Genomic DNA, 26,631 nt, shown 5'->3' with positions numbered 1-26,631 from the left:
TTTGTGAGGGTGGCCTGTAACATGCTACAATTTGCAGAGCAGTCTTGCCTACGGTTAATTGCACCTGGATGGTCTCCGATGCATCATGCATTGCCACCAGTCTTGAGGTGTGGGTGTCCTTGATGAATATGGATACCTCCTTTCTTGGTATTTTCCTGATTTTGGGGCGGAACGCATGATATGAGGTAAAACCTGATAGCGCTGGGGTGCTCTCAGGAGCCTTGAACCAGGTTTCTGTCACAGCACAGACATCGATGTTCTCCATACTGAGAAGGGCCTCGTGCATTTTGAGATTTAGACTTCTGGCATTGAGCAGCATTACCCTTAGTTTTTTCCTTTTTGTGTTCTAGGGTGGTAGGTTTAGAATTTGAGCCTTGCCTAAAAAGGCACTATGGGGTGGCAAGAGCCTTTGCCAATATCCGAATCCCAGGGTGACAGGTGCAAGCCGCCCAGCGTGGCTTGTCCAGCATGTCATCCCAGGCAGACAGATACTGGATCCCTTTGAATGACACCAGTGTTTAAGCCAATTGTTAAAGCTGATCATCTTATCTCTGTATTGTGGCATCATTCTTGGTGAAGGTAGGATACTGCTCAAGGTCAGGGTCATACCTGCCTGGGCTACATAATCAGAGAGCTCCTCAATGTCTCTTTTCATGTAGTCCTCAGGTTGTTTACACCAGCGTGGACAATGACTGAGTCATATTTGTACCTGCTGTTGAGAGACCTGAGTGCTTGTGTTATGTGGCGGATTCTAGCGCCCGACAGACAGCTTACTGTGACCTTTTCCTTACTCAGTCTGGTGAGCGGGACGTCAGTGTGTCTGACTATGGAGTCACCAATGACTAGTGTGTCTGGCATTGTGTTTGGCCTTAAGGGCTGTGACTGTTTGACACTCTGACTGTGAGGTCTATGTGTTGCAGGTGTTGTGTTCTGAGGTGGTGGTTGTTTGGGTGTCTGCTTTGGTGGCCTCTGCTGTTTTGGTAGATTTTTGATCAGAGCCTCCGAGTATGTCTTTGTGTGTTTATGTGTATGATTTGAGGTTGTAATGGTACTATGTGAGACTGGGTCTATAGTGTGTGTGGTAACCTTCTCCTCCTGACTGGTCTTGCCAGTCCTATGTTGAGAGAGCTCAGCCTCCAGTTTGGCCGTATAGTTGCATCTCGCATGTATTTGTGTTTTGTGGGAGGAGGAGAGGGTTGTCTGTGTACATGAGGCAATTGTAACATTGCCTCAATATTCCCAGGTTCACCAGCTGAGCAGGAGAGGACACTAGCAACTGATCCCTCGACATGCTAGAAGGATAGACAAAACTTTAAAAAGATTCGGGGATGTGGGTGACCCAGAAATGGGGGTTGCCCTTTTGGGGTGCTATCTATAAGAGTGCCGTATCAAGGTAATAAGTACTGTAGGAGCAAGTGCTAGGTTTAACAGATAGAGAATAGTCTACTTAGAGTCAAGTAGAGATGATCCTTTTAGTTATAGGATACGCTGATTAGATCAGTAGTATAGGTCGAGGAAGGTAGTTTCAAGGGAAAATTTGAAGAGTGGACTTTAGGTAGGCCGAATAGTTTAAACCTGCTTAACCGGCGCTGCCCTAGTGTGCAACAGTGGCAACTCATCAACGCTAAATAACGCTTAATGCGCGCTTTATAGCAGGGGGCTGGAAAAGACAGGATTCATTGCTAGAAATTGCTAGAAAGCTGTATATTCTGTGAGGTCTCCACACATAAAACCAAAAAGTAGTTTTCTGTCAGCCCTGGACTTCCAAGTGAAAAAATATTTAATTACCACTTCCACAGCGGATCTGAATACATCACTGTTATATTCCAAGGAAACTCATTCAATTCTTTGATGTACCGAACAGTACTGGACATTATCTATCAACTTCTGGCATTGGTTTTATGTTCTTGAGAGATGACTGGATACTGGTCCTGCTTCCTTTATAAGTTTGGTGGTGCTTCCTTTATATGTTTGGTGGTCCATATTTAAATTATCTTCTTTTGATGTACTTGGGGTTTGCAATTTCCTTAAAGGGAATTCAAGCTATACTCTGGACCCATGCATGCATCAAGGATTGAAAATAATTTATAGCAGTTATTCTTGTTATGCAAGTTAATTTTTATGTGGTAAGAGTTGCCTTTTTTTATGATTGGGACAGTTAACTGGCAGTGCATTTTTTAAATAGGATTATTTCTTATTAAGATTTTGCTGATTTCTATCCATCATGGAACACAGCCCATCTGATTAATATAGCAAAAACTCTGAAATGAATGAAATAAAAAAAAAAGTTTCAATCAGTTGTACTTTGTGAATTGTTCAGTTGTCCTCCATTGATACTTTTAGAAGAGATCCAAGAAAATGGCATTCAAATATATAAATAAATAACAAAAATAAAGCAAAAACAAGAAGCAGAAAAAATGGACAAAACATTGTAAGAGTACAAAATTAGCTAAAGTCCCCGCCCCAAAATAAATAAATAAATACATAAATAAACAAACAGATTTCTCGATACCAGCCTTTAGACTGCAAGCCTCTGATGTATCTCCAAATGCTACAATAAAACCTAGACCACACTGCTGACCATAATGAACCCAACAAGATCCCCTCACAACCAATGACTATCCAAAACTGTTATATAAAGTAAAGAAAAAAATACCTGTAAATAAAAATCATACCTCTAGCTGTAAATTAAATAAATTCACCTTTCCTAACATCTTCACTAATCACTGCCATGGCAAGTTGTAGTCTGGAAAGCAGGTCAAATACAACCCTAACCAATTAAAAAGACCTCAAAACTCCAAGGAAAAAAAAAAACAACGTAACTGAAAATTGCTACACTTCTGCTATTTCTGCTTTACTAGCTATACCTACTTAAAACAAATTTGTGCAGTAATGAAGTACTGTAAACAAAAAAAGGAAATTAAATATTAAAGTGGGTAAATTGAATATATGGGACTTTAGAGTCTAGTAAGTAAAATATCTTGTATGGACATTTTTTTGCGACTAATGGTTTTGCCACTCATTACAAACTGCATTTGTAAGACCCACAGTACCATATACTTGTTGTGTCTTTCTGCTAATGATTGGCAGCTGATTTTTACATGCCGAATTGCCAGCCCTGATGCACAACCTTCAATGAAGGTGTGCCCATTCATGTAGGTCTCCACGCAGAAGACGCTCTAGCTGAGAATCAAACCGGACACCGTCTTACTGTGAGGTGACAATGCTACCGCAGCACCACCACCACGGATACTTTTATTAAATTGCAGATAGCTGTATATGTCACCTTTTACCCCCCAGACACTAAAGACGATTCACATAGTGGTCCAGGTAGATAGCCAGTTGTAGTAGAGTTACTTCACATGCTGTGGAACTATTCACTAATATAATGCTGCACTTTGGATGCATTGGCAAGGTGAGCAGATTGGTTTACCTGTGTGGTAACAAGACAGTGGTATAAGATATCCTACTATCCATTCTGATCATCACTAAAGTGCATTTACAGATAGGCTTCATGTTCATGTATAATGCAAATAACACAGCGCAATATGGTCAGTATCACTCCATTTGCATATACTAGGGTTGTAGTTACAGCAGCAAACCATGCGACTCCACATCTTGAGTCCCCCTGTTTATGCACAATGTATATTTTTCTTAAAGTAAGAATCTTTTGAGCAAAGGCTCTTTCTCTCATTTGAGTCAGGAAGCACAGATCCCGAACACGTAGTTTGACTGTATCATGTACACAATTTAACACCAACAATTCAGTTGTTTATTACCAATGGTCTGCTGCATAGATTGCATTTCACAGGCCCAATTTTAAAGGCTTTACTATCAGAATTCATTTACTAAGTGTACCTCTGCATGGCTGTAACAAATTGATTAGCAGAAAAATTAGCTTCTGTATATATTTCAAGTTGTGATTATCAGCATAAAATAATATTCGCAATAGTGCTACAGCTTTAAAGTCATGCCATGGGTGGGGGCTGATTAATATTTTATTAGTGAATTTATTCTTGGCAATCTAATGACTCCCATTTAACCTATGGCTAAATATGATGACATTTTACCAGCTGCCATCAACTCTGTTAGCAGTACACTGTTAGCTTTAACAGGTTTATAATATCTCACTGTAACCTTGTAGACATCTCTAAGCATCTTAACTAAAAAAAATCACCATTAGGTTAAGGAGAAACTTCCCTACCACTATAGCTTTACAGTCTTGACAACTACCTGAACTTTGACTTTGGGAGTTAATTAAAAAAATAATTAATTAAAAAAAATCAGCTATTCTCACTTCCCATAACTGTGGAGTACCATTTGTCATGTATCACTTTCTCATTCTTCCCCTGTAGTTTCATACAGAATCACTTGTAATTCTGGTAGCCTCTCTCTCCCACCCAATTATGCAGTCTGGTAATCTAGTCTTTGATTGCCTGCTGTAGGTAATTGACTAATCTTCATTGTCCTTAGTCTTGGCTTGCATCCTGGAAAACTAGAAGGTGGGTTGGAAGGATAGATAGGTATGTATGGCTGGAAGCGAACTTAGCTGTCTTGGTAGGAAAGTGATGAGGTTGTTGCATTCCTCCTCCCTGCTGATGCCAGGGAGATATAAGCTAAGCTATAACATATAAAGGGACAAGCAAACAGTTTGCACTGTGTGGTAACTTGCATGCAGACATCTTGGAGGTGTTGCATGCACATAGCTGGGGAGTTAGGGGCACAGTAGAAAACTACACAGAATCACAGTACAAAAGGTTCCACTTCCAGCTACCTTCTCCTGTGCAAGGAATGACTAGATGCAAAAAACCGCAAGGCTTTCTTCGCTGGAGAAGGATGACCCACCTGGGGATGAGACATGCAGACTAACAAAGCAAGGAAACAGAGGGATGGATAGACCGATTTGAGAGCAGATCCATCTACATGTTAGCCACTTGATGAGATGAGGTCTGTCTATGTTTTTGTTCTGAACTGCATGTGATTGGTTTACTGTGGTGCTGTGTGGTACTAAAAACCTGCTTCTCTGAAGAAGCCCCCAGTAACATGTAACTGCATCTCTCACACACAGTGTCAGTTTAAGTAGTAGGTGATTGCCAGTAAACATGGGGCAATTGCTACATTGTCTCAAAATATTCATTTCAAACAAGCAGGCTACAGAGATAGTTGGAAAGTGCAAATCCATTTTTCCAGATACTTAGTAATAAGGCTAAAGGGGGGGGGGTAGCACTTATGAGGTTTGGAGCTGATTTACTGAACTGTAATGCAGCATGGGGATGGCTGCATTTCTGTGTATGTCATCTTTTGGATTAGACATTAAACCAAGCTTCCATCTGCTTGAGTTGGTGGTAACTCAGATGGAACTAAAATAACCCACTGTACCTACTGAAAAACACAAAATAAATTATAAACATATTTATATATTTACAGTATTAAAAAACAAAAAAAAATGCATTTCAATAAAGTTGCAAGTCACATATCTATCGACCCCTAATCGACCCCCACTTCTTTTTCCACAACCACCACTTAATCTTTCTCACTTTTGTAATCATGCAATAACCAGTGAACATAATTTCTATCAATCTTTGATACCAAATAACCTGTATAATACAAACCATGTTTTTATCTAACTTTTTAAGATTTTTTTTTATCCAAACCTTCACAAAATTTCAATCATGTCCGTATCCAATTGCACATATCCGTGAAATTCAGTCAGAATTTTCTTTTCTATTAATATTTCCATAACTTTTTAACTCTATTACATTTCAGAAAAGCATGGCCTGAGGTTTCTAGTTCCCTATAATAAAGACATAGCCTCTCATTTATTTTTATATGTCATATTTTCCTTCACTTGTAGCTGATTACTTTGTAATCTCCACAGAAAATCTTGACTCTCCTCAGTTTTTATACACCAAACATTTCTTAACTATTTTTTTTTTCTGTTGTTAAATTACTCCACGGATTAACATAATAATATTCTATCATAATGTTTTTATACCATACTCTTCTGTTATTTTCGACTTTGTCTGTATTTAATTTTCACATCCTTATTATGTAACTTCTTCATTCCTCCACTCTGTTTCTCTTTTAATTAATGTTACTAAATCCTATTCTTTTTATATACGTCCTTAAACAATTTTCTCATATAAACATTTTCGTTCCCATTAATCATTCTAACACTCTAAGTAAGTTCAATGATACACCATACACAATTGGATGTAATAATCCCAAACCTCCTGCATCCTTATTTACATATAATATCCCCCTCTTAACTGGATTCAGCCTAGAACCCAAAATAAATCTAAGTATTAATTCAGTAATTTGTTTTTCTATATTTTTAGGTAACATGTATATACTTACCATATATGCAATCTTCCCCATCAATAATGAGTTAATCAAGTGAACTTTATTATAAGATAATCTATATTTATTCCATATAATATTCAACTGTCTTAAATCCTGTAGAATATTTATCCATTTTTCCTTAACAACTTTGATAGATCCGAAAGTAATTCCTAACACCAAAATTCCACCAGTCCCAAAACTAATGTCCTTTATTACTTCTTCAAGCCCAGATCTTTTACTTTTAGTACTATTTAGACTCATTCCTAAACTTTCAGTCATTTATTCTAACAATTTGTTCCATCATTTTACTATTTTTGGTTACTAGTATCATATCATCCATGTAAGACATAATAATAAGATATTCAATACCCTCATTTTGTTTGAATCTTGCATCTATCATATCTTTATTTATTCTTGTCACTGTACCATAGCAGATAATACACTGTTTATAGGACATCCTTGTTTTAGTCCTCTGTTCATCTTTATTTCCTCACTTAACTATCCATTTACCAATGCTTTAAAATTACTATTCTTATATACTGGCTAAATTACTTTCTATGTTTTTATAGTCATAATTTTCCAGAATTCCCCATAATACTGATTTATTGTATCAAAAGCCTTATTTATGTCTCCTGTCAGAATTTTCCCTTTATTTCCTTGCTTTATATCAACCCCTGTTTCCTTATCATTAACGTTTCCTGACACGGTCTCCCCTTAATTCCATATACAGCATCTTGTAATACCTAATTTAACTTGTTTTCTCTCCATACTTATAAAATTTTCATAAATATCTTGTAATATGTATTATATAAAACCACTGGTCTCCAATTTATCTCCCTCTTTTCTCCTTTTTTCAAAATGAATTTCATTACTCCATCACATATTTGTGTGTACTGAATACCATCTAGTAACCATTCATTCAATACATATATATATAAATATTTCTTTTTCCAAAATTCCATATTCTTATACATTAAATACCCTGTCCCATTGGGATGAGCAGCTGAATCAGTATTCACTTTCTGTAGTACTAAATCCAATTCTGTCAGTGTAATCTGTTTATCTATATTTTTATTTATACTTTAATTAAACTTCTTTACATTCCATTCATTATTTCTCTAATTCTTGCTTTTTGACTGCCTTTTTAACAAATTGCACTATAATATTCATAATCTCATATTTTCAAAGCACCTTCTTTTTCATTTTATATCATGTTAAGTTCAATTCCTTATTTTCATCTTCATTTCCTTTTCTACATTAGGTTCCTTTGCCATCTTCCATTACATTTTCTACCTTTTCACCTTTGTTTACATTACATCTTCTAGCATCATGACCAAAATCCTGACACACATAACGTTTTTTTTTCACAATTAGTCACAAACTATCCCTCCTTCACACACACACAAAAAAAAAAAAAAAACAAAACAAAAAAATAAAGAAAACATGTTTTTCGTTGACCCCAATATCGAACTATTGCTGTATTTGCATGCACATTTATCATACGTGGAATATGAATAGTCTTATCATTTATATTTTCAAAATAACATTAGATTCCAAAGCCCCAGTCTATGAACCTCTATTATCAAAAAATGTTTACAAACTTTTTTTTTAACAAATAGTCCTTTACAGTCTCTTTGTCAGTCTCTGTATGGAATTGTATATTTACATTGTGTGATACCTTAAACTTCTTGAATCGTGGCAACATGGGATATATGCAAATAACCCCGTAAGGCTATCAGGTGTTTCAGCCAAATGGAGATTCTGAATGTCCATGACTTTTTTTTTTACTTTTACATCTTTTTATGGATAATTTCAGGCTAATAAAGCCAAACCTGGAAACACAGGGTAGTCATACCCAACTGATATCCATAAACCTAAGGGTGTCTACAAAATATCCCAACTAACAAACTAAAACAATGTTTAAAAAGGTCACACAGGAAAACCAATTGGTTAAAAACACAAAAAGAAAAATCTAGCAAAGCTAGAATTTCCACTGTGATACCTTAAACCTCTTGAATCAGAGGCAACATGGGATATATGTAAATTACCCCTTAAGGATATCAGGTGTTTCAGCTAAATGGCAAGCATACTCATATAAAGGAATAGACACACTTGAATATTATTGTTTATTTGCATCATTTTATTTTGTTTTGGAATACATACGTTGAATCTAGGTGATTTGGTCAAACCGACTGATGTTAATGTGATACCCCAACCCAATGAAAAAAGGTGCTGATTATGATGAAGCTGATGACATCATACAAGATACAGTTGAAAGATTATCATTTTGACTGAGTGAAAAAAATCACTTTTCTAGCCTTTCAGATATTCAAAAAGAAATAATTTTGTAATTTTGTTGACTAAAGTATTAGCTTAGGAAAGGAGTATTTATAAAAAGAGACTATGAGAAGAATCCTGACTTGGAACCTTGAGGTTTATGTCATGATAACATTGACATAAACATCTGGAAAACAGCATCCAGATGTGGTCTGATTATGTGTATCTTCAGCTCTTATAAAGGTTCATACACAGCAATCTAGGTTATAAGTCCTAGTATGTTATTGCTTTGTTGATCTTCCGCACTATTCTCCAAAAATGTATTAACTTTACATCTTGTGTTCTACTTGCACACATAAAGTGTAATAGTGACTTTAGTGATGAGACCTTTATTTTTTGGAACTGTTTGGGGACATGTCCTTGATAGTTTGTTTTTCATTCTGATATGTTATGATCTTTGTAACAGAACTGCAAAAAATCTGTAGATATCCATATTGCATTTTAATGCAAGTTCTCAAAACTGCCAGTAAGAAGTATTTGGCTTGCATTTCATTTGTATCATAGAATGTTTGATGTTTGCTGGATTATGGAGTTTTTGCATCACTGCAGTCTGAACAACTGATAGTATATAACTATTATAAACTGTTGCTGTTAGAACCCATTTTTGGGAAAACCTGTTTAAACAATTCTGGAAAATAGAAAAAACAAAGCCTACTTGGAGAATGGTGAAAGAAACACTCGGACTCCATGGAATAGGTTTTCTTTACTATAGGGTATTATTAAACTCTGAAATTTATTTTAAAATATGTGGCTGATCTTACCTTCCTGAAATAATTTCTGATATATTCATGATTCAGTCAATTAAGTTCACAAACTTGAAGTAGTAAAGTGATTTTTTTTTTGAACATGTATCCTATAAGTAGAATTCTACAAATAGAATTTTATAACAACAGTTGGGCTTTATCCTGTGTGATATTTTTTTGTCTTGTTTGCTAGCTTTCTAGATTGAAAAGTTGCAGATGGTTAAAGTGCTTTAAAATACTGAGCAGGAAAGCAAAGTGCATTCCTGTTATTTTTCCTCTATGTGGGTAACAGTCACCTTTACTGGTTTTCACTTTAATCTCACTGCAGCATACCAGGAGAGTTTTCTTAACTTTGAAATGTACCAAGACAATCCCTTAAGTAAATAGCTCTTTGGGAAATCCATGTATATTTTGTGCATTTTATGGAGCTTTGTGAATGTGAACTTGTGAACAGTGGCTGCATTTATTGGGTCTTGCAAATGCTGAGGACCTTGTTGCATATACAGTTTTGCATATATATAAACAAACACACACACACACACAAACGCACACACATACACACACACACATGGAGAGAGCAAGAGAAGAGGCATGCATGCACATATGCACACAGATGCACACACACACACACACACACACACACACACACACACACACACACACACACACACACACACACACACACACACACACACACACAAAAGAGGCATGCATGCACATATGCACACAGACGCACACACACACACACACACACACACACACACACACACACACACACACACACACACACACTGGTTCTCTGAACCAAACCAAATACTAGAACATCAGTCAGTTTTCTACTTATGAATAGAGAAGCTTATGGTCCCAATGTGTAGTCATCTGAGTGCTGTCATACATGTGAGACTAGTCTTAGTTTACTTATGTAATTAATTCTTTACTGTCACTACTGAATTTTCTCCTGCATACAGGATGCAGGTGGTATTATGGGTTTGTCTCCTTGATTTGTGAACCATTTGAGCTTCTAGAGTATGCAGAACCCTGTACCTCCATTTCTTCTCTCTAGTGTTGCTGGATGCTTTACCCTTCCTTTCCATGATTACCCTCCTCTTCACAATAGCTGAACTGCACTGCAGATGAAGCCAGCTCAGTCATCTTCTCTATTCTAAGATGAATTATATGTCTGCATGAATTATTGCAAGATGAATTATTCCATTCATCATGAATTATACATGCAAACATGCACTCTGTACGTGCACCTGGGTATTTATGCAGTCATCTCTGGTTAGCCAGCAGCCCATGCAGCTAAGAAATTGAACCATTTCCCCCAAATGACAGCATTCCTTTGGGTGTTTTTTTCATACCATTAGTGATTTGTGATTTAATTACTTTATGATCCTACAATTCTTTCAGCAGGAATAGTAGTCCTATTACCCCACTGGTAGGGAGCATATTTTAAGAAAAGGAAAGTAGACTTATACAGTAGTTTCAAGTGATGCACTTTTTCATTAGTGAACTAAGAAGCGTCAAAACTGACTATGTTTGCCGGTATGTGTTTCATATATGACCTGAAGGATGGTACAATAACACTAGCACAGTTTAGCAGTGAGTTCATTTAACCACAGGGTGAACTATAGACACAGGGTCAGTCCCATGCTGGCGTTGCACTACGAATCTACAAATGTCCAGATCAACACCACATCTTTGATGTCAGAGCTTGTAATCACCAATGTTCCTTCTGAGGTCCTAGCTGTATTATTTACTGCATGTTACATTTATGCAAACCTACAAACTGAAGTTTAGCTGTCACACTAAAGATTCCTTTGTTCCTGCAACTGATTTCTGGGAAGCAGTCATGGTTGTATTGGTCTGATGTGTCTCTAAATCGTAACTGTGTCTGTGAGCATTCACTGCAGGACAGCCGCATGTTTGTAATACAGTTGCAAGGCACTTACGTTTTCTCTGTGGATTGTGTAACTTTCTGTCTACTTGGGAAACTGTGACAGATATTTTTGAATTACCCTACATATGAGGTGGGATATATTACTTTTTACTGAGCCTAACTCATTGAAGCCTGTTTGAGTAAGACCTACAGAATAAATGGGCTTCTGTCAAATTATTTTAAGCAGGGGAAGAGTAAAACTTAATACAAAAAATGCAGAAGGGGATGCTCTATTAACCTCCCCCCACACATAGACTAATATAACTGCTTTAGGTTTTGCCACATATCAGGGATAAGTTATAAATAGTTTCAAGTGACATTTATTCTGTTTGTTACTGTTGACCAAAGGGGCTTGGATAACTTGGATGTTTGAGAATCGAATGTTGGTGGAAGGAAAGGTACTGGAGGGGATGAGAGCTCCATTTTTGGAAGATGATATACAGTTCCAAAATTCTTGGCTGTACCTCTGAATCCCATTTAAGCAACCAAAGCATCAAGGATTGTCAGTATCCTTTGCTGTGGAAGGAAAAATTTTGATTTTACTGTAAAAATAGGGAAGGTTCTCTTATAGAGCAAATAACTTTAGACCCGTTACTGTGCTGAATTCTGTTGTGGTGGCAATATTAATAAGAAACAACATTCTGACATTATAAGAGAAAGGCAGATGACATTTTATTCCTCTAACAATGCATTACATAACCTATAACAATTTTATTAACTCTTTGCAAACATCCTTAATGCTTTTAAAATTCCATTCTATCTCAAATTTAATTTTTGAACTGCACGTTTCAAGCTATTCATTCGACAGAGCACTTAGCCTAACAGTACAAACTTTTGACTTTTTATTACTCATTTTAAAGGCTGGACTTACATAATCTTAGATCTACCAGTTATAGATTTATTATAAATATGACACTTAATTTTAATTGAATACTTATTATTTTTTAAAGAAATTATTACAGTTTCATAATTTTGCAGTAACCATTTTCTTGCATCAGATGCTCATACGGTTTGGACAGTTTGCCCGTAGTTTAAGGTGATAACACACATTTTATGAATGTTACAATATTATTGATGTTTACCTTAATGAATAGCAAATCATTCCATGTATTTGACAGTTTAGAAGTACATGTTCAATATAAAAGCATATGTGATGACACATTTGGCCTTGCATCTTTTAAGCATTGAATTTGTATCTGATGAAGGCCTGTTAACATTTTGCTGTCTGATGCAGTGACAGAGACTTTACTTTTGTACAATTAATATGTATACAATTTTTAGAAAGAATTTAGTCTGAGGCTTTGAAGGTTAGAAAATTGTAGTCACTTAGTAATAATGAATGTGATATACTGTACAATACAGTTGTTTCAGAAACTAGCTGATGTTGTTGCCATATATTTTATGTGATATAAGACACACAATTCTGACTATTTAAATATATTAGAAGATTATTATTTTTTGTGACATAACATTTTTCGCTACATTAATCATGGGACTTGAACCTGGGTAAACATAGTCCCACAACAATACCAAAGACAATATTCTGGAAAGGGTTGTACATCATCAATTCACTGAGTTTATCAAGTATGGCACTGTGTATAGCAATCCCCAACACAAATTCAGGAAATAATTTTTAGTTAATATAACTTTATTTCTTTCTCGGTACATTCATAAAGGTATCAACAATGCAAAGGTTTTACTAGACATCCCCCATGATTTATCCAGCTTGTGATAGCATCAGACATAATGATTTCACAAAAAGACTTCTCTAAAATGTAGCAGCAGTTTTTTTTACACTAGTTCTTTAGCTACACTAAAACAATATAAAATGTAATAATTGCAGATTAAACCACAGGGGTCTATTCTTGGAATATTGCTGCTGTTTATTTAAAAAAATGTGCATGCAATGCTCATACCTCATATTTGTCAAATATGCTGATTACACCAATTTGATACGTAATAGTTTTGTGCAAACTTCAAGAAGTATTTACAAAACATAGACATTGGTTTATAGACTCTTGTCTACTTTTAAATACAAATCTGAACAAATCCATTATTTCTGTAATAACTGTTATTGTATCTGGCATTGAACAAACCTTTTAATCTGTAGTGACAGTAGAAACCTCAAGTAACATGTAGACAACATTAAATGCCTTGCTGTTGTAAAGTAATTCACTTTTGCTTTGCATGCAAGTTGAAACTGCTATAATAACTGTAGCCAATTACATGCATGGTTGTATCCTATCAAAAGGCTTCCTACTATGCAGATCACAGAGCAAACTTGTTTCATCATTTTAATTTTTTGAACCTTTCTATGGCAACATTCTGCTGGCAGGGCTGTCTTCTGGTAATTTCACTAAAATAGAAAGTATATATAAAATATTGGATGATTTTTGCACTCTTTGCTTTGACCTTAATTTTTCACTGTGGCATGTGGAAACGATTAAAATGGGTAACGTTTGCCTCCAAGCTTACTTTGTTCCTTCTGCACTTTCCGTCTAATTTTCTTCTTCCTACTTTAATGTGTCCAGAATATTTCTGATCAATGCTCTCCATCTCACAGTCATTTTATCAGAGTGCTGCTTTGTCAAAATAGATGCTCCTTTGACAAAGTAACACATTGTGATTGTTACAGTAAGATAAGTGTGCAGGTGGTATCATGGATAATTTACTCAAGGATATTAAAAGCATCATTCACAAAATTTCATGTCTTCAATACTGATTGTTTCCACAAGAAGTAAGTCACCTAATTCTGACTCCTCTCATGCAGAGTGAGAAAACACTTGTTGTCAGTCATTAACCCATAACATCCCCCTCCAATTATCTACACACACACACACACACACACACATATATATATATATATATATATATATATAAATAAACTGTATCAGTTTCATGTATATGGAGACTGTGCCATCACAGATGGAGGGAAACAGTCTTGTATATAATGACATCATTTTGTATATAGTATTCATGCTGTTTCCCTTACATAATGATTGTGCAATCTCAAATTTGTTACCTATAAGTTGCAGGAAGTGTGAAATATGTTGATTTCTGATTATGCTGGTTGGGAGACTAGCATCATTGAAAATTTTCTTTAACTGTAGGATTTCATATTTTGTTTGGTAAGTACAATTGATCCAGGAGTTGGTCTCCTTGATGTACTATATGAGGGAAGATTTGATGAGATCAGTTAGTAAAATCACACATCAATGGCATATTCTCGAAAAACTGGATTTTGTTGAGATATCTTCAGAGAAATCATCTGTAAATTCATCTGTAAATATGTTGTAAGTAATTTCTATGTTAAATTGTTAATCGCTATGTAATCCAATGTAACTACTGTCTGTTTATTTTACTGTGGAGCTTTTCTCCCCGGGCCTCCGCTGAAAATGGACCCACGTCCAGTCGGACACTCCTGGTCAACAAATTTAAATAAATAAATAAATAAATAATTAAATAAATGGAACCTCTTTTCTTTCTCAGTCTGAAATTTACTGCTGCACTTTGGGTTGCCAGTAGGGGGCGATATAGTGGTAAGTTAGTGAGGATGCAGACTATTCACTAGTGCTCTGTACTTAACTAAAAATATGCATGCATTCATTGTTATACTGCCAATGGAAATAGAAAATAAACCACGATTCCTTTCCTTCTTGTTTTTTAACTGGATCTCATTTCTTCTATCCCAGATGATCATCTCAGAGTTCTCAGCTCATTGAGTTCAACAAATCAGGAGCACAACATGGCAACAAATGTTGTCACTTTTCCTTTTTTTGCAAGGAGGTAAGCTCCCTTGCACCCCATATGGGAACAGGGTCCCCTGTATTCTCTAAACTTACATATACTAACTCCATAGTCACACAAACACTGAAGTAAGGACAGATTATATCTGCAGGTACACACTTAGAAACTGAAATAATTTTGTATGGAAAACAGCAAGCACAGAATTCAACAATGGGCAGTTAAAAACCACAAGACACTTCATCTACCATATACTTAAGGAGGTATAGGGACACACACACACACACACACACACACACACACACACACACACACACACACACACACACACACACACACACACACACAACTACTGTACCTCACAGTCAAGCTGGAAGAGAAATCTGTGATCTAATGACCCTGTGTTTCTATTTGCCTTATTCAGTACTTGAACTTACTTATCTAATGCAGGTCACAAGTATTGTATTTTTAAATAAATACATGTTTTAGTCCTTTCTTGATATGTTGATTATTATGTTACCAAGTGTGTACTTTGTTACAGAGAGAGGTTGCAGTGTTTTTTCAGCAAACTTAGGCTGATAGGCAAAATGCATCTGGAGAAATCTCAGAACTCTTTTTTTCTCTATGTATCTGCCATATGGCTCCCTTTATCACTGTCAAAGCTGGCATCAGGATCTTCTTTGAAAAAGCAAATTGCTAAGGATACACTGGGGACCAAACCCTGGATCTCATGCATGAGCTCTACCCTCCTACACTGCTTAAAATATAATGATGCTTTAATGACAGTATTTTATTGTCTCTTATGAACGTCAAAGAGTATTAGCAATTAGATGTATAATACTCTGTCTATATCATTTTATGTGCTCACAGTTCTTTATTGTAGAAAACAACAAAACAAGATCAGAGAAATAGGGTCCATACCCCAAGTACCTTAACTGTTTTTGCTTGGGTGTATTGTATTACAGTTTCCTATCTGTGACATCCTAAACCTTTTTTGGCATTTCTGTGGCAATCTATTTTCTTTATTTGCGTTTATTTCTTTATCTAACATTTGGTAAATTTTTAAGTTAACTGTTTTAAAGACCAGTTTTAGCCACAACCTAGACTATGAGATGAAAACAATTTTGCAATACAGCAATACAGAACAGAAATACAGGTTTGGTGACTACAGGGGAATAACACACAACTACAGATTACCTCTTTAGTAACATTATTTACAATACGTATCATCTTTTTAGTAACATTAATTTATTGTAAGTATTAAAGTTGTCAGACCTTATACATTATTATGTCCTTCCTCATGGATCATGGATTTGCTCTCGTGCATTCAGCACATCGGGCAGTGAGCACCCTTCAGCACTCATTCTTTCCATAGCAGGTACTGGTTTTATGGGATTGGGTTGCTAGCTTGAGGCCAAACCTTCCTCAGAGGGTGCACCACACACTTGCACACACACATTCACACCTAGGGCCAATTTAGAGTGTCCAATCCACCTACTGCATGTCTTTGAAATGTGGGAGAAAACCCACACAAATGCAGGGAGGACATGCAGACTCCACAAAGAAGGTGCCCCAGCAGAGAATCAAAACAGAGAACCTCTTGCTGTGAGGCGACAGCGCTAACGGCTACAACACTGAGCCATCACATTATTAATGCAATGTGTTGTAATTGTTGATGCTAAGAAATGTGTATAATCCTTAATTGTTGCATAGGTTCAATGTACTTATGACTATCTACCTAAGTAACATTGTCAGGTGTGTACAGTTTAGAACTTGCTGAAGATGTCTTGGCAGGTAGCACTACTCATAAAAGTTTGAAATGATGTGTGGTTTTGGGCTTTATCCATGTTTAGTGTCCTGCTCTGGAAAGACATTTTACCATAGTTTTGGTTTTGACATTTTAGTAATATTTTAACCCTATTGTGTACATGTAGACTAGCAAACATTCCAGGTGGTAGCTGAAGGATAACTATCTGGGTTTATTTTTTTACATATTTATACATATACATATATACATACATGTATACAAAATAAAATAAAGTACAATGTGTGATGCTGCAAGCCCAGCTAGCTGGAAGTTTGTAAATAATTCTATGTCATTTGTGAATATTGATATGATTTATACAGAACTGTATGTTATGTACTGAGCTTCAAGAATGTAACCACAGTGTACCCTACTGGAAAAGAACAGAAATGTATGTAAACTATATACCTGTGCAAATGTATGTTTTAATAGCAGAAGCTGGAACATGCAGGGTTAACTTGCAAAACTTCAAGAAAGTAAGTTGCAATCAAAATGTTTTATGATTGTGTTATCTCTCAGTTTCAGTGCAGCAAGTAGACACAATGTCTAGAGCTAAAAGGTTTTCTGTTGTCTTGAGAGTAATTTTAATTACTAGGTTTAAAATGTAAAGTGTCTCATTGCTTCCTAGCAGCTGCACATCTGAGAGATATGTACTTCTTATGCAGAGATGATAAAATTCTGTTGGTATCTGTTAGCCTGGAAACTGAAGGCAGGTGACAAAGAGTGATGTCATCCAAGTTGACCCAGCAGTAATGTTTGATAGTAATTTAAGAACTCTCTCAGAGAAAGATTGTGCATTTTGTATTTTGTCTTGGACCTGGAAACATCCTCTCACCAGCACTTGCCTTGTTAATAGTAAGTAACTAGGGTACAGTGATATCTCTTAGATATAGATAGGAATATTAGTTTAAATGTTTTCTGTATTTATTTGAGACTGTCCTGCAATGTTTTAAAATATTTCCTGTGATTCTGAACTCTGCAGTTACTGTGTTGATTGAGTATTGTGTTCATTTATTATGTATTATTAAATATATTTAAACCTTTTAATTGTGGCTTGTTTGCTTAGATATATTTAAGCTTTTAGTGTACATGCATATGTATTTGGTGACACTGTAAAGGCCACTCCTAAATAGCCTTAGTCTTGGTCACACTTACCGTTTGGTTAATAGTAACATTGCACAGTAGGATTGGTCACCCTTTGTAAGGGCCTTTAAGTAGCTGATAAGTAGGGGTTGGTGGCAGTGATAACTATCTTATAGTCTGGGCAGAATTGGGCATAGCTAGTAAACCTGTGCCACCCTTCCCCAGGAGTGTATGTGTGTTTGTATGTAAATCAAATCTCAAAGTGTGTGTGTGTGTGTGTGTGTGTGTGTGTGTGTGTGTGTGTGTGTGTGTGTGTGTCTCAGCTACTTGGGCAGGGACATGAAGGACTGGTTGGACAGAGAGGGTACTGGAGATCTTGGCTTGACCCCTCAGCTAAGATTTGAACCCTATAGTTGTGCCACTGGGGAGTCTTATTGGGGATCTGGAAAAATAGCCCCAGACTAACTATGATTTCTGTGTGCTCTTAAGGGAAATTGAACTTTACTGTGTGTGTACTTGTTATCTTCCCAATGTGTATGTCCCTCACTGGTGCTAATGGTGAGGATTGAGGCCCCTTGATTACTGGGCCAGTGCAGGGGCATCACATATTAATTGGTTAGCAGTGGTGAGTTAGCCACATCACATATTAATTGGCTTGTAGTGGTGTGGATATTGAATTCCTGTAGCCTGTGTACAGTGGTCACTGAAGATGTTTGTACTCTCAATCAGCCACTCAGTGAACATTCAGAGTTCATATCACAATTGTTTTATTTATTTTTTTGTTAGCTAGAGAGATCAGGCATGCATGAGTAGTATGGCAAGCTGACAAGGATCCAGTTGGCTGAGATGTGCCAGGCTAAAGGACTGGTGCATGGAAACCTGACTAAAGCAGACATAATTGCAACCAGGAGGACAATCAAACTGGCCGTGGAGATGTACAACTCTCAGAAAATGGACAGCCCAACCTTTCCACAGAGTACTTAAAAATCCATCTGGAGTTAAAGAGACTTGAGTTGGAGGCCAAGCATTTGGAAATAGAAGCAGCACAGAGACTGAGAAATCTGGAGGCTGAGGAAAATGAGAAACTGCAACATCTGCAGGCTGAGGAGAATGAGAGGTAGAGGCAACATGAAAAGGAGATACTGACTCTTCACCAGAGTCATGGAGGTAATGGGGAAGGGAGTAAATGAACCTTGGGTGGGAAGAGAATTTACCCTCCCCAGTTTATAGAAGGGGATAATTTTGAGAGTTTCATTTATATGTTTGAGAGGGTATGTAAACAGTTTGATGTTGACCAAGGGCTCTGGGTACAGTTCCTGACCCCCTTACTCCATGGTAAAGCTGTAACTGCAATTTCTAAACTGTCTGATACAATTGTTTAAATTATAATACAGTCAAAATGTGTTTGTTAGAATGCTTTAAGTTACCACCTAAATCTTTATAGGAAAAAGTTTCATGAGCATAGATGCAAGGCAGATGAAAGTGTATGTGAATATGTTGCTGAATTAAGCACTTATTTTCATAAGTGGGTGAGTGGATGTCAGGTCACCACTTTTGAAGGGCTGGCAGATATATACACACACAGACATACATACCAAGTACCCTAATGAACCACACCAGTCAGTAATCGAACAATGAATGTCTTCATTCCCTTTCCTCTTAATCTAGTTCTCCAACATCCCTCCATTCTGTCATCTTCCTTTGTCTTCACTATTTCTTTCAGCTGATTTTGAAAGAACTGGTAAACAGACTGAAAGAAACTAATACTGTACCTGTGCAGGTGACTCTTAAGAAAGGATATCCTGTATTAACCAGGATACTTTCTACAGAAAATGGAGAAATGTGAAGAAAGTGTTACCTTAGCGCAAAGTGAAAATTCCTCCACACAAGTGGAGAGTAAAGAGTGCAAAGTAAATGTAAGACCTGTTGTTATTTTAATAGATAGAAGAAATACATTTTATCTGCCTGTATATCTGTTTGTCTGTCTATCTATCTGTCTAAATGTGGCTCAACAGGTAGCAATCTTGCCTTTGGTGCTAGGAGATCAGAGGGTAAACAATCTTGCCTTTGGTGCTAGGAGATCAGAGGGTAAACAATCTTGCCTTTGGTGCTAGGAGATCGGAGGGTAAATTCTCTTCCCACCCAAGGTACTTTGCTTCCTTTTCATTACTGACACTGCAGTGCAACACGAGGGTAGGGGTGCGGGGTGGGGGAACTACTCTCTGGAGTGTGCCATATGAGATCATTAAAGTAAGATTCCATTAGCCTGAGTTGGTGGTTGCTTAGGTGGATGTAAAAGATCCCAGTCCACTTTTTGAAAAGAATGGCAGAGCTTTATTTACTACTTGAAAAAAATATTTACATATTTTAACACAAATATTTGCAAATCTCTCAGCAATGTACATCATTGCAATAATTTAAATTTTAAACACTCTTCATCCTTTTCTACACATCCATAAATTATTTTTTTTTTCAAAATTGAACTGCAGTCCCAGATCTAATTATATAACACCTCATACCTACATTTCCACAAAACCCATACTACTGTTAATATCTTATCCAATTTAGCTACCAATGTTTTTATGTGTCTTATACTTCCCATACATTGACAGACGTAAATGTGTATTACAGAAATATTAATTTTTTTATTATAAATTATTTTGTTCCCAAAAATACTTTGCACTCCCACAGTCAGGTAAAGCATGTTCCAGACTTTCCTCCATATTACAAAGTAAACAGATTCTTTTATTTAATTGTTCATATATCTTTTGTCCTTTTTCGGCAATTTGTCCAACCACATAAGAAACCGTGAATTTCTTCCTTGTCTTTAAATCTTACTTATTTTTCTCTTATTGTTACTCTCGTTTCATTACTCATTCATTCCCATGGTTTATCAAAGTAATTATTTTCCATTATTCTGTTATGCCATTCATTTCTGTTACTTCATTCTCTGAAATGCTAGCTTCCACAATCTCATTTTACTAACATATTTAATTTACCTATTTGAAATATCTCTTTTCCATTTACCTTTCTGCATTTTCCCATATTTCTCTATTTTTTTATCTATAGTATTTGTCCTATTACATTTTCTTTCTTTCTTTCTTTCTTGCCCTCTTTCTCTAACACCTAGTATAAATTTATGTTGTTAAATGTGCCACTGGGTTAATAAATTCCAACTCTCCTTGTTTATTTTTTAGTACGATATTCCTTTTTATTGGGTTTAAACTAGAATGCCAAATGCATTCAAGTAACATCCCCAATTATATTATTCCATAAAAAAGGCTATGCTCCTCCCAAATATCCTAATAATATCACAGAATGTGTTGAGTATACCTTTTTCTTATAAGGTATCTTAAATATTTTCAATATTACCACAGTTTTTCTTTATTTCTTCTAATAATTCATTCCCTTGTTCCTCTATTAAATATACTTTGCTTTCCAAAACTTAGACCTGAAATAGTAACTAGTTAACTAGTGAAATATACACTCAGTATCTGTATAACATCTCCAAATCCTTTAGTGTTTTGTTTGATTAATCTTAAACCGACTTGTTTTAATGTCATCTCCATCTCTCCAGCTACATCCTTAACCACCTTCTTTGAGACATAATTACCAAATAAAAACTAAGGTCTCCCATTTTGCCATCTCTTCTCCATATACTCTAACAATTCTGTATCTACCACCAACCCAAATAATACCCACGTAAGGAGTATCATTATTTAACTTTTTTCTGCATGTTTATCATCCTTCCTATCCATTTATTTGCTGTTATTTTATTCCAGCTAATAGTATTTATTCTTCTAATACTTTCTGTGCCAAGTAGAAGCAGTTCGCAAGTGCCGGTCGGCCGACTCCTGAAATTTTTGTTTTCGTGTTTCAGAACCAAAGTCTTCAACTAAAGCTAAGTACCCCATTGGGGAAACTTTTTCTTGCTCCTTACTGATGTCAGTAAAAGTTAATAATTGCATTACTTGTGGAAAGCAAATACCTCATAAATATTTTCATTCGTACTGTATTCCTTGCCTAGGCCCTGACCACGACATACCTTGCTGTCAGTTTTGTGCTTTATTTAATCAGCACACTATCCGTCTTCGATATATTTTTGCTTCTAAATATTTTGGTTCTTGGTTTAATTATCCAGAAATGTCATCGGTTAGCCATTCGACTACCGGGATTTCCAAAAAATGCAAAGATAAAGACAGAGACAGGCTGCCTAGTTCCAAAACTGCTGACGATGCTTCTCCTAAGCCAGTCGCCAGTTCACCAGTACTCAATGAGGTGCTTTCACAGCCCCTGATACCCGTTGCTTCTGATTCGCAGGCCTCTGCTGAGACCCATTCGGAGTCCGGTATGCCGCGAGATGCTTCAACTATGGAACCCGCGGATGTCTCTACCTTGGATGGGTCCGGAGCCGCTCTGCAGGCACTGGCTTCTGAGGGTGTATTCAAACCTACAGACTTACATATTAAACCAACATCTCCTTCTTCATTTAGGACTAAATCTTGAACCATGCCTAAAAAACTGACACCCAGGCTGCATGCTCAGGCTTCTGTGCCTAAAAAACAAATGATAAGAATGGCTGAAGATCTTATAACTCTAATCAGGGGAAGCTAACCTCCTCCTTCTAAAAGACCTAGGACTGAAGTTGTTTATGAATCTTCTGATCAGTATTCTGATTTTTCTGATTCTTCTGATGATCTGGATTTACCCTTATCTACTTATGAGGATTCTGATGCAGGGGACTCTATTCCCTCTGCTTCCCCTCCAGAGGATTTTTCTTTTGGTGAAACCTTACTTACTTTAAGGGAGCATTTCCACTGGGAAAGCCATGATTTTTCTGATTCAAAAAAGAGGCTTAGGGATTTCTTACTCCTGCCTCAGCATAGACCTTTAGCTCTTCCTCCTGTACTAGACATTGTTGATGATGCTTTTTTGGAATCTAGTTTGACCCCTGATTCTTTGCCTCCTGTTCCCAGAAAACCAGACAGATATTACAGGGTTCCTGATTCACACAATTTCCTTTTTAAAAATCCTATTGCGGATCCAGAGACTATTTCTCAGGGACCCAAGGGCATTACGGCTTCTACTGCTAAAAATCCTACGCCTTCTGATAGAGTCTGCAGGGTGCTGGATAGATGGGGTAAGAAGGTTTACACTTTTGCAGCCTTGGCCATTAGGGCTTTAAACTGCCAGTTTCATATGTTAAAGTATCAGCAACATTTTATTGGATTGCTTCAACAGAAAATTATGTTGATTCCTGACTGTGCGGAAAATAAAGAATTACAGGATTTAATGCATTCTGCTGAACAGGTTGGAAAACATACTTTGCAATGTGGATTTGATTCATTAGAGGCCTCTTGCAGGGCTGCTGTTACTGGGTCTGTGCTTAGAAGGCATGCTTGGCTTAAGGAGCAATCTTTGCCTGATCATGTTAAAGCTAAATAGTTGGATGCTCCCTTAAATCAGGACCACCTGTTTGGCAACAAGCATGAGGAAGTTCTTAAAAAGATGGAAGATAAAGCTAAATCTATGCAAACTGTTAAAGATTTCTTACAAGTTCAGGCTCCTAGATTTAGTAGGCACTGGCCCTCTAAGAACTGGTCCTTTCCAGCCCCGTCCATGCCTTCTCAAGCCAAACCCAGACACAGCAGAAACCCCAGGTTTCAGTCCCAGGGGACATACAAGACTAAGCAGTGGGGGCTTTTCCCACCCAAATCAGGGAGTAGTAAGACTCCCCCTATGGAAAACTATCTCAATGACTTGCAATTAAAACTTCCAAGCACTTCCCAACTGAATGTTCCTTTAGGTGGAAAGATTGGTCTGCAGGCCAAAAACTGGGAACTCATTACCCAGGACAAATGGGTTTTAAATATAGTGTCCCAAGGATACAGATTTCACTTCCACACCTTACCAACACCAAGCAGGTGGCCAGACCTACCCCCGAATCAGTGGGCAGAGGCCCAAAATCAAGTACTCTCTCTCTTAAGCATGGGTCCTCTTCAGTTGGTACCAGAAGAGGAAAAGAGACAAGGTTTCTATTCAAGACTTTTTCTGGTACCTAGAAAAGGCAATACATGGCGTCCTATCTTGGACCTTTCTGGTGATTCCAAAATTCAAGATGCTGACTCTTTACCAGCTGCTTCCTATGCTAGGCAAAGATGCATGGTTGAACACTAGACTTAAAAGAAGCATACCTGCTCATCCCTATCAGGGAGTCTTACAGAAGACACCTACGCTTCAAAGCAGGTTACATGCACTATCAGTTCTCTGCACTGCCCATTGGCTTATCTACTGCGCCCAGGGTATTCACAAAGTGCCTAGCTCCAGTCATTGCATTCTGCAGGCAAAGAAATATTCAAATATATCTATACCTGGATGATTGTCTAATTCAGGCAGAAAGCCAAGATATACTTTTGAATCATCTGGCCTTTGTTCAAAGGGTACTGACTTATCTGGGGTACACCATAAATGAAAAGAAATCACACCTGGTACCATGTCAACAAATTATATTCCTGGGAGCAAGCTTGAATACAACTTCCCAAATGGCTTTCCTCACACCAGAGAAGCGGACTCATTTGACAACCTACTTCAAACAAGTGGCCACAAAAACCCAGTTATCTGCAAGGCAAATATTGCAAGCCTTGGGGTTCATGACCTCCTGCTTTCTTCTAATTCCATATGCAAGGCTGCATATGAGGAAACTGCAATGGTATCTCAAAAGCCTATGGTGTCAACATTCACAGGATCTAGAAGCTATGATTCCTATCATACCTTGCCTATGCCTAAAGTGCCTTTGGTGGGCAGAGGCCTGCCACCAAAACAAGAGACTACGATTCACACTACCCCCTGCTGACCAAACCTTGACAACAGATGCATCAGACTATGCATGGGGGGCTCACCTGGCAGAGAAGTGCATTCAGGGCAAATGGAACCCAAGTCAAATGCATCTACACATAAATCAAAAGGAAATGGTAGCTGTACAGAATGCTCTGACAGCCTTCAAAGACCACATTCTTCCAGGACAACTAATGGTAAAGACGGACAACACCATGGTAATGTGGTACATAAACAAACAGGGGGGTACACACTCTTACCCCCTCTGCAGACTAGCCATGGCATTGTGGAACATAGCCTTGAGCTACCAAGTGAATCTACAAGCTCAATTCCTGCCAGGAAATCTAAATACACTAGCAGATGGACTAAGCAGAAACCTCATGGACCCACACGAGTGGAAACTGGAACCAAGGATTTTCAACATGTTGGCAAGCAAATGGGGGAGCTCAGATATAGACCTGTATGCCTCCCCTCAGCACCATCAGTTGGACAAATTTTGTATAAGGATTCCTCACAATCTAGCTTGGAAAGTGGATGCTCTATCCTTCAGCTAGAAAAACCTATTGGTTTATGCCTTTCCTCCTCTGCCTCTGCTCTCCAAGGTACTGATAAAGATCAAACAAGACAAGCCAAGGACAATTTTAATTGCACCAGACTGGCCATGCCAACACTGGTACCCCCTCCTGTGCAGTGTGTCACGTTTGGCCCCATGGCACCTGCCTCAGACTCCTTTCTTGTTGTCTCAGAAGGAGAACCAGATTCTGCACCCTCAGCTACAAACCCTGAACCTAGCAGCCTGGATAATTACCTAATCTCTCCTTTACCATCCCTCAGTAAATCAGTGATGGATATCATTTTAGAGGCTAGGAGACCTAGTACTAGAAAGTCTTATGCTGCAAAATGGAAAAGATTTTGCACCTGGAACCAATCTCAAGGGATGGGCGCAGCAGTGCCCAAGTTACCTCAGATTCCACAATATTTGACTTGAGATGCTTCATAAGGGCTTGTACTTTTCCTCCATCAAAATTCATGCCTCAGCCATTTCAGCTCATTATAGCACAGAGCCTCCCCTCTTCTCTCAACAATTGCTCAAGCAGTTCCTCAGAGGGGCCAAAAATTTAAGGCCACCGAGGAGAGCTCCAACTCCAGCCTGGGACCTTAACTTTGTCTTGGAGAAACTCACTCTTCCTCCTTTCGAGCCAGCTGCTACTGCAGATTTAAAATTCCTTTCCTGGAAAACAGTTTTCGTTTTAGCAATCACTTCTGCAAGAAGGGTATCTGAGTTACAGGCCCTTATGGCAGTGGAGCCTTTCATCATCTTTCATATGGACAGGGTGTCCCTCAGAACTAATCACTCCTTCATGCCCAAGGTGGTATCCAGTGTGGCTCTTAATCAATCCATTCATTTGCCTACCTTTTTCCTAACCCACAGAACAAAGGGGAATGGATACTGCACTCCTTAGATGTGCACAGACAACTTAGATTCTACTTGGACAGGACTAAACCTCAAAGGAAATCTGAACAACTGCTGGTGGCATTTACTGCAGGGACAGAGGGGAAAGCTATTTCAAAGCAAACCATTTCAAAATGGATAGGCCACTGCATTCATTTCTGCTATAAGCACCATGGAAAACCTTCCCACAGGGCATCAGACCCCATTCAACCAGGGCTGCAGCTACCTCTACAGCCTTTCTCAGGGATGTCCCTACATGGGACAACCTTGAAGCTGCTACCTGGAGTTCTGTACATACTTTCACCAAGCATTATCATTTGCCAATTTTCTCTAAATCCAGAGCTGGTTTTGC

The sequence above is a fragment of the Protopterus annectens genome, chromosome 2.part0 (genome assembly GCF_019279795.1).
Source record: "Protopterus annectens isolate FY-2018-M chromosome 2.part0, PAN1.0, whole genome shotgun sequence".
Classification (NCBI taxonomy): domain Eukaryota; kingdom Metazoa; phylum Chordata; order Ceratodontiformes; family Protopteridae; genus Protopterus; species Protopterus annectens.
Note: the sequence above shows the minus strand (reverse complement) of the source record.